Below are 10,297 nucleotides of genomic sequence, written 5' to 3' on the forward strand. Positions count from 1 at the left end.
TTTTATGCTTCAAAAAACCTTGAAAGTGACGGGGGCAATTTGAAGCATTCACAGTGAGAAAAGTGTTGCATCGTTTTTTCTTTGTTCTGTTTCTTCTCTCTGTCCTTTCGTACCGCTGCTCTCCTCCGCTCACCTTTGATGCAAGAACGTGCAGACCAAGAATCCAGCACAATACTTTAAGTGAATCAAAGAAACTTCTCTGTGCATGTTACACCTGCTTGCATCATGCCCACAACGTGAACATCCTGTGTGTGTTCACATCACATTTCACCTGCTGGGTGGGGGTTTCATTTTCACGCCCTTTTCCTTCTTAATTTGGCTCAGTAGAGCTTCTAATTTAATTTTGATAAAGATCAGAGCTCCAGATTTGTGTTGTTAGATTATGATCCTTTTCTGAGCTGTGCACGGTGCGTGCAAGGAAAATTTGATATCAACTTGTGCTGATGGCTGCTCAGCAGCATTTCAGTCTAGTCTTTGTATTGTGGTTAGAGGTCCGGATGGAACCGGACTGTTACAAGGTGCTGGACTCAAACACTGGGAACAAGACCCAGAACAGGTTGTGAACGAAAAGAGCTTTATTTAGAACACTAAATAACTTAAAATACTGTGCTGAGCTGGAGGAAGCCTGCTGAGCTAAGACCGGGCCCACATATAGTGGTGGAAGTTCAGGAGCTGCAGAGCACACAGGACCAGACTTGGGGGTCTGAGAATGAGCTGGAGTCCTTGAGTATATGGAGCTGGAACTGGGGCCAGGTGGGACGCAGAGAGCCGAGGACCTAGAAGAATGGACGAGAACACAGGTGAGTGCTTGCACTTGTAACATTGGAAGCCTTAACCAACAAACAGTTCATTGAAGGCTTAAACAGGAATGTTCTAAGGTCCAGGAATAAAGTTCACTGTCTAGGAAATAAGGTTCTCTGTTCAGGAATCGTTCACGGTTCATGAATGACCTTCAAAGGTCAGAGGTCAGGTGCTGCGTGTCTTGTGACACAGTTCCAATTAAGCAGGACTTGACTTTAGAAACGACGTGGAATGTTCTTAGCTGTTCTGCATTAGAGCTCATACAGTTCTTGGAATTAGTTCTTGGAAACCATTCTCAGTCGTGCACAGTCACAAACAGGAGCAGTGTGAGAACGGGATCTCACAGAGATGCAGGAACTTAACTGAACGTGGGTAGAGCTGTGCGCTTCAGAGGCAGAGAGCAGATAAGTTCCAAAGTGACGTCATGCAAAGAGTAGCGTGGGAGACATGCAGGAAAGTGTCTGGAAACACAAAAGGATCAATGAGCTGTAATACGCAAATTAGAGTTCCTTCCTTCCCACTGTCGCCAACTGCTTGCTCACAGGGGGTCGTTTTGACCGTTGGGGTTTTTCCGTAATTATTGTATGGCTTTGCCTTACAATATAAAACGCCTTGGGGCAACTGTTTGTTGTGATTTGGCGCTATATAAATAAAATTGATTTGATTTTGATTTGATTTTAGAGTTGGCCAGGTCACCTGGAGATGAGCTACGGGAAGCTCAGAGATCACAGCGACTGGAAGCGGCAGGAATGACGACATGTAGAATCTGGCATGGTCAAAGACACGGATTCATCATGGAAGCCTCACGGAAGAGTCGAATCCGGCCAGACAGGGTCATGGAACAAAGACTGGCCAAGACTGAGCCCAGAGGCGGGGTTTAAGTAGCCGGCTCCTGATCAAGTGCTCATGCGAGTCAGCTGTGAGAAGATGAGCTGCAGGTGTTCCTCAGCTCTCCAGCGCGCCACCTGGAGGGAAAACAGACAAACTGCACACAAGAGGATAAAAAAGGGAAGGAGAGAGGCAGACAAAAGCAGATCATGACGCTTTGTGTCAGTCAGCTGAAATAAACGACAAATATGAATTTTTGGCTGAGATTTGTTCAACATTAGCACAGATTCTCATTAATTTTTGCTTGAATGCTCGGGCTGAGTGTACTGCACGTGTTGACATACATGTGTCAGGATTACAATGGAGGTTTCAACCTTTTGTACACCAACCATATAAACACCATCATTTCTTACTCTGTAGACAGATGGCTCTTGGGCTTCACTGCAGTGTGACATGTAACAAATCATTTTTCATTTCTAGCTGATTTTCTTCAGTTTATAACTCTGTGACCTTTGGATGTTTTTGAGCAGTTTCGGCTGAATGACATATCCAAAAGTATGACTCCTGCATATGACAAAGGACTAACATTGCCAGTTACTTCAGTCAACTTTTGCAATGTTGCTTGATTTGTAAAATTTAACTGCAGAAAGATTTGGAATTGCTGAATAAACTGAGAACAAGTAAATTGCCCATAAGGTCAACTGTCAGTTGATTGTTCTTATTTTCACCAAAAGTTAACTTTTCTTTAGCTGTAACAAATTACATCAATTTTTTTAAGTTGATCCAAAGTAGCATTTTTTTCAGTGTACTAAAATTACAACCTTTTACTACAGAGGATTTTGAAATTAGATGAATGCACCCCACAAATATGTGAGCTGTGGATTTTTATTCATAAGGAAAATGGAAAGCAACCAAAAATTTAAAAAGGAAAAATAGACTTTTTGTAGTGTTGTGTTTGAGAGGTCACGACTTCAATCCAAACCCACCAGCCAATTCTGATAGAATTCTAAAGAATAGATTTTCATCTAAAACTCTCATCTAACCCTGCAAAATTGCAAATTCCATCACTCAAGGCTACCTTTACAATACAGTGTGATTATTCTGTGAACGTTCAATTGGTGAACAGAGTGCAGATTTAATTTTGCTGATGAGGCTCTCCTTCCTTCCCGTGCCCTCTTTCCCTTATTTCATCCTTCATCACAACCATTTGCTTCACAAGATGATGCTTTCCGAAAAAGGCAGAAGGCTCTACTTAGTATGCATGGTGCTGGAGTACAAACGCCGTGCCTTTTGAGAAGTACAAAAATGTAATATTTGTGATTTAACAGAACTTCACCACACAGAGCGAGTGAGCAAAGAGAGAGATAATGAAGATGGTGAACAGCTGTCATTTTGACATGAGCCTCCATCCCAATTTCCATCATGCCTCGGTCCTCTTTCGGAAAATCTGCACTCTTCTTGCACCTGTCTGCTGTTTGAACCTGAATAACAGGCAGTAAATGAGCTTAGCGTTCCCGCCCCATTCTTGCAAACTGCCCGTCTTTGAACATTTCTCTCCTACTCGTTTTCCATTTCCATTGTTCCTGCGACAGCTGTCACTTCAACACTGCCGGCGATATCTCTTCAGCAGAGTAGGAGAAAAAAAGCCCCATTAAAAAAAAAAAAAAATCAAAACTTGGCACCATCCCAGCTGACAAAATGAAATTCAAATAGCTTTGAAGTCATGGAGCTACAGCATTATGGGGGACTATAAGTGGATTTCAAATGGGTCAGATGACGGGTCGGTTTTGTGCAGGTTCAACAAATAATAAAGTGCTTTTAAATGAAAGGAAGAGAATATTATTTCCCTGCAGGGTGGCAAACAATTATCAAAACTGTAAATGCAGTGAAAACAAATAGCTACCTACCATTCCATGAAACCAACCACCTGAATGTCCTTCCTCACTACAACAACAGCCCTCAGTATCCTTCTGTTGATATGTCCTGCGGTCCTCCTCTGCATGGGCTCAAGCCATCTCATTCTTGTCTCTCACTTTGCCTTCCAAACTGCCTTAGCGACATTGTTATTCTGATATGCTCATTCCATCCCAGTTTCAATCACTGTAATCACCAGCAACATACAATATGCTTAGTCCAAGGATAATCCTAACACATCTTCAGCTCTGCTACCTCCTTTTTTTGTTTGTTTTTTTGTTAACACCAGTGTTTCCAAGTTATAGCTGGTCTCATGGCAATCTTGTAAACTTTCCCTTTCATTTGTTCAGATATCCTTCTATTACAAATCACTCCTGTCACTCTTCTCTACCACTCCAACATATCTGCACATCTTTTTCACCTCTCTACCACATCTCCATTGCTTTGAACAGTTGACCCCAAGTTCTTGAACTCATTTATCTTCATTCCCTTTCCTTGCAACCTCAACATTTCATCACGGTGCATTTTATTCACACGTGTCTTACGTCTATTGACTTTCATTCCCCTTCTCTCCAGAGCTTATCTACACCTCTCCGGGACTGCCTCATCCTGCTCCCTGCTCTCACTATAAATCAGTGTCATCTGCATCCATCACAACCCTTAGAGACTGCTATTTGATCTTGTGTGTCAACATGTCGCCATCATTCCAAAAAAAATGGAGCAGAGCCCATCTTTTATGCGGTCCCACCTCCACCTTGAACACATCCATCACTCCTATGACACATGTCAATATTTCACACTGTCCTCAAGCATACCCAGTTCAGACTTCCTCATACATTAATATCCTCTCTCAGAACTCTGCCATAAGCTTTCTCTAAAAACAAATATACGATGCAGCTCCTTCTAGCCTTCTAGTACATACTCCTCTACGTACACTCTGAAAATGAACAGTGCATCTGTAGTGCTTTAGCAGTGGATTATCTCAATTATTATACATAGGTATTTTTTAGAATCTCGTTAGATGTTTAGAATGATGTTTGTGGTTGATCCCCAGACAACAGTTATGGCTCTATTCACTTTTTAATTCCTCACACATACATTGCGTAACAGGATGCAATGAAAGATTTATAATAAAGTCAGTTTGAGGCTGCCAAAGAGCTTTGATTTGCCAATGCCAGAAATCAACAGCCAAATGTCCCTTTTTATAAGTATGTTACTATTTTCTAAATGCCAGCCATTAAATCTTCAACTACAAGATAAGTCAACTATAGAAATGCTATACGTATTAATTAAGCATTTGCAATAAAATTGCTCGTGTGCATGGAAAACTAGCTTGAATATCTTACTCTAACTTTAATTCATTAGGTGTTTTTCATCCTACATTGTTTTAATTATCTTGATCCAGTCATCTCTGTGGAATAAACACCTCTGTATCTGCAGTTTTCTTGCCGTATCTCATTTTTTTGGTAACACAAACAGCTGTTTTTGTTTATGTCATTGTGCGTTTTGCTTTCTGAATTTCTAACTATGCCTATGCTTTTGTCTGGGGTAATTGTGTAGCCTCAGTTGTCATCACAGAGGAAAGATGACTTATTGATTAAAAGTGCTGATTTATTTAGATGAGGCATCTGGAGAAGCTTGTTTTAGTCATGAAATGAATCCCACACCCAACCCAACCCTTCTCTGTGAGAAACCCCTCACATACAGCACACCATCTCTCAAAATCCTATCTTGAATACTTCATAATATTCAAGAAAAACTGCACAGAAGCCTTAAGAGTGGAGTATGTAATTTTTTCCCCGCTGTCAGTTTAAAATAAAATATCTTACTTTGGCAGATGTATAACATCATTTCTTGTTTGCTGATATAGTTTTAAAATGATTCTGTTTATTGGCTCAAACATCCAAAATGCAGATTACTGCTGGGTTTATAGTACTAACAAATGAGGACTTTAATCGTGTCCCTCCTGAGCTGGCTAACGAGCAAAACCACATTAATGTAATGTGTTCACATCCATTTTGTTACTGCAGTCATCAAAGTTTAAACAAAATCCATGCAGGTATTTTTCAAGGCTAAGTTAATAATAATAATAATGTAGTGCTCTCAACACTGACGACATAATTCACTTTCTTATAAGTGTTCTGTTATGTGCTATGTTGTGATTCACGTAATAGTAGCGGTCCCTTTAAGAGTTCGGGTGACGTGTTCTGTTTCCGGTTTTTCTGTTGGCGCGCGGCCATGTTTGTAGTCTGTAAAAAACGCGCGGCGCCATGTTTGTAGTCTGTTAATAAACGCGACTAAAAGAGTCTTAATGTGAGAAGTTTCGGCTCATCTTTTCGCCAAAAGACAACTTCTACACTGGTGACCCCGACGTTTGTTTACTGGACGTATCCAGATCGCCATGACCGCCAACGCTGTGTCTCTCAAGCTCCCCGAATTGGGAATCTTCTGCTTCAGCCTGGTTCGCTCAGACCGAGGCACAGTTTGCCTTGCGTCAGATCACCACTGACGAAACTAAATACTACTACGTGGTATCTGCCCTCGGACGTTCTACGGCATCGAGAGTGGTGAGCCTTCTTAAACGTCTTCCTCTGCCGGAAAAGTATGAAACTCTGAAGGAATACTTACTTCAAACATTCGAACTGTCAGACGCTGAGAGGGCCAATAGGCTTTTCTCTCTTCAAGGGCTCAGTGACAGCAAGCCCTCAGAGCTAATGGACAGAATGCTCGACCTGCTTGGCGACAACAAGCCAAATTTCCTTTTCCTCCACCTTTTCCTACGTCAACTTCCTGCTCATGTGAGAGCTGCTTTGGCCAACACTGCCAGCACTGATTGCAGCGCACTGGCTGCTGAGGCTGACAAGTGTTTCCTGGCGAGTCATCAGCCCTGCGCAGCCGCCCTCCTCCCTGCTGGTGCTGTATCAGAGGTACCGGATGATCATATGCTCATCGCAGCAGCAGCCCCGCGTCGCAGCAGTCTTCAGTGTGTGTTCTACCATGCCAGGTTTGGCCGCAAGGCCAAACGATGCCGCTCTCCATGTAGCTTCAGTGGAGTGGGAAACGCCAAGGCCGGCGCTCACTAGTGGCCGTGAGCGTCGGCCATGCCGGCAGGCTGCTCTTCATCCACGACTCTGTCTCCGGCCGATGCTTCCTCTGCGACACAGGGGCACAGCGGAGTCTACTGCCTGCTTCACAGGTGGACGTGGTAGCTGACACCCACGGCCCCCCCATGGAAGCCGCCAATGGTAGCCCCATCCGTACATACGGCACAAGGCATGTTGAACTGTGTTTTGGGGGCCAACGCTTTGGCTGGGACTTTGTGATTGCCAAAGTAGCCGTTCCCCTCTTAGGGTCAGATTTTTTGTGTGCATATGGACTGTTGGTGGACGTTAAAAATCAGCTCTTGATGACGCCGTCACTTTCTGTTCATATGCATGCGCAATCAGCGACTCTGATGCACTGCACCTCTCCAGCCTGCTCTCTGTCACGGACAGTTTCCAGCGTCTGCTCGCCGAGTTCCCAGCACTCACGCAGCCCACCTTCTCCTCTTCCACAGCCAAGCACGGTGTCGAGCATCATATTGACACCACTGGCCTGCCGTATACGCCCGCACTCGACGCCTCGAGCCGAACAAGCTTGCCGTGGCCAAGACAGAGTTCGAGTCCATGGAGCGGGGGATTGTTCGTCGCTCCAACAGTCCTTGGGCCTCCCCTACACCTCGTCCCCAAGGGGGGGGGGGGGGCTGGCGTCCTTGCGGGACTACCGACGGCTCAACGATGCGACAACGCCTGACCGCTACCCAGTGCCGCACATCCAGGATTTTTCAGCGCACCTGGCTGGTAAGGTCATTTTTTCGAAGGTGGACCTGATCAGAGGATACCATCAAGTGCCCGTACACCCTCTGACATCCCAAAAACAGCTGTAATCACGCCGTTTGGTTTGTTTGAGTTCCTGCGCACCCCGTTTGGGCTCAAGAATGCTGCTCAAACTTTCCAGCGGCTCATGGACTCTGTGTTACGGGATCTGCCTTTCGTGTTTGTGTACCTTGACGACATCCTGGTGGCCAGTTCATCACCTTCAGAGCACCTTTCGCACCTTCGCACTGTTCGAGCGACTTACCGAGCACAGGCTCATCATCAATTCAGCCAAGTGCGAGTTCGGCCTGTCCACCATAGACTTTCTGGGGCACAGAGTCACAAAGGACGGGGTCGTTCCTCTTCCATCAAAAGTGGAGGCCATCACCACTTTCCCACGCCCAGTCACTGTCAAAGCCTTACAGGAGTTCCTAGGCATGGTTAACGTCTACCACCGTTTTCTCCCCAGGGCCGCCCAAATCATGCCCTTGTACGAGGCTCTGAAAGGCGGCAAGCCTAAGCACACTGTGGGCTGGAGCCCGGAAAGAGACAAGGCTTTTGCGGACGCTAAGACAGCCCTGGCTAAAGCTGCCATGTTGGCCCATCCCGCCTCCTCCGCCCAATCGCACTTACCACGGACCTCAGACTACGCGGTCGGTGCGGTTTACGACAGTGGGTGGGTAATGCCTGGCAGCCTCTCGCCTTTTTCAGCAGGCAGTTGCGTCCCAGTGAACGGAAGTATAGCACCTTCGATCGGGAGCTACATGGGGTGTACCTCACCATCCGACACTTTCGTTCACTGCTGGAGGGACGCCAGTTCACCGTTTTTGTGGACCACAAGCCTCTGACTTTCGCCATGTCCAAAGTCACTCAGCCATGGTCGGGCAGGCAACAGCGGCAGCTAACTTACATTTCGGGTTCACGACGGACATTGCACACCTTTCTGGAAAGCACAACCATGTCGCAGATTGCCTCTCCCGCGCTGTTGCGGGGGCGGTCCACCTCGGCCTGGACTACGGCAGCATGGCAGCAGAGGCCACAGACCCGGACGTGCAGGTTTGCCATTCATCGTTACTGGGCTGCAGCTGCAGGATGTGGCATTCGGCGATGCTGGCACCACTCTGCTTTGCAACGTCTCCATGGGCTCTCCTAGGCCTGTTGTGCCTGCGAAGTGGAGGCCAACCTGTTTTTGACGCCCATCCATGGCCTCTCACACCCTGGAACTAAGGACTCACAATGGCTGGTGGCAGCCAAGTTTGTGTGGCACGGTCTTAAAAGGACGTGAGGGAATGGGCAAACACCTGTGTGGAGTGCCAACGTGCCAAAGTACACCGCCACACACCAAAGCGCCACTGGAACAGTTTCAAGTGCCAGAACAACGTTTTCGAACCACGTCAACAATCGACCTAGTTGGCCTACTTCCACCCTCGCAGGGTTACACTCATGTGCTCACTATGGTCGACAGGACCACACGGTGGGCAGAGGCTGTTCCACTGTCATCTATAACATCGGCTGATGTGGCACGGGCATTTATTGGCACCTGGGTGTCCCGTTTTGGCACCCCATCAGACTTTCCTCGGACCGGGGCGTTCAGTTTACCTCTGAACTTTGGAACGCTGTCGCAGGAAGCTTGGGAGTTAAACTCCACCGCACCACGGCCTACCACCCCCAGAGTAATGGCCTCTGCGAACGTTTTCACAGGTCAATGAAAGCCTCCCTGCGTGCTAGCCTGAAGGACAGTTCCTGGGCTGACAAGCTCCCATGGGTCATGCTGGGCATCAGGACAGCACCGAAGGAAGACCTTCAGGCCTCCTCCGCAGAGCTGGTCTATGGTCAGCCACTATGGTCCCCGGGGATTTCGTCCCTAACACCACGACCCCTTGGTCAGCCACATTCCAGCGCTCCAGCCTGTTGGATAACGCCAGGCTGTTTGCTCCACTTCCTACTTCCTGTCACGGTTTGCCGAACTCTCACGTCCCCAGTAGCCTACAGTCTGCTGGCTATGTTTTCATTCAAGCAGATGGTCACCGTGGACCTCTCTGTCCACCTTACGAGGGCCCTTTCCATGTTGTGGAAACTGGGGACAAGCACTTTGTGGTAGACATTGGGGCAAACCGGAGTGTATATCTGTGGACCGCCTTAAGCCAGCTCACCTAGATCTGGCCATGCCAGTTGAGTTGGCGCAACCCCCAAAACGCAGGACGGCTCTGACTAGTCCCCCTTTTTCCTGTTCCTCCTGCCCAACGACCATGCCGCAGGGGAGCCCCTGCAGACAAGTCCACTGAGGGGGCGGTCCGCCTTCTCCCATACGGTGGAGCGCACGTTTGATTCGCCCCCCACGCCGTTGATACATTTTTTTTTTCTTTTTTTCTTTTTTTTTCAGGTGTCCTGTTAAAGTGAATTCTGGGGGGCATGTGTAGTGCTCTCAACACTAACGGCCTAATCACTTTTCTTATAAGTGTTCTGTTATGTGCTATGTTGTGATTCATGTTAATAGTAGCGGTCCCTTTAGTAGTTGGGGTGAAGTGTTCGGTTCCGGTTTTTCTGTTGGCGCGCGGCGCCATGTTTGTAGTCTGTAAAAAACACGCGGCGCCATGTTTGTAGTCTGTTAATAAACGCGACTAAAAGAGTCTTCATGTGAGAAGTTTCGGCTCGTTCTTTTTCGCCAAAAGAAACTTCTACAATAATATAAAAACTCTAGTCATATTAAACATAGTTTTCTAATCCAGTCTTTAAGGGTTGTACTCACCTTTGACCATTTTTTTCTTTACAGTAAATCCTTTAAATCAGGGGTCCGTAATTTTGCTGCTGCGGATTACGTCCCGTGTATGTTTTCAATCTCCCTGCCCTACCCATGTCTCATAACTAAGCAGGTGTGCTCAGCCAGGTCAAGAGGTAGG

The 10,297-nt window shown here is 46.7% G+C and overlaps 1 pseudogene; it reads left to right on the forward strand.

Moving 5' to 3' along the window:
* Positions 1 to 784: 784 nt before the first annotated feature.
* Positions 785 to 9,498, forward strand: LOC117522941 (annotated as a pseudogene).
* The last annotated feature ends 799 nt before the right edge of the window (positions 9,499 to 10,297 follow it).

The sequence above is a fragment of the Thalassophryne amazonica genome, chromosome 13 (genome assembly GCF_902500255.1).
Source record: "Thalassophryne amazonica chromosome 13, fThaAma1.1, whole genome shotgun sequence".
Classification (NCBI taxonomy): domain Eukaryota; kingdom Metazoa; phylum Chordata; class Actinopteri; order Batrachoidiformes; family Batrachoididae; genus Thalassophryne; species Thalassophryne amazonica.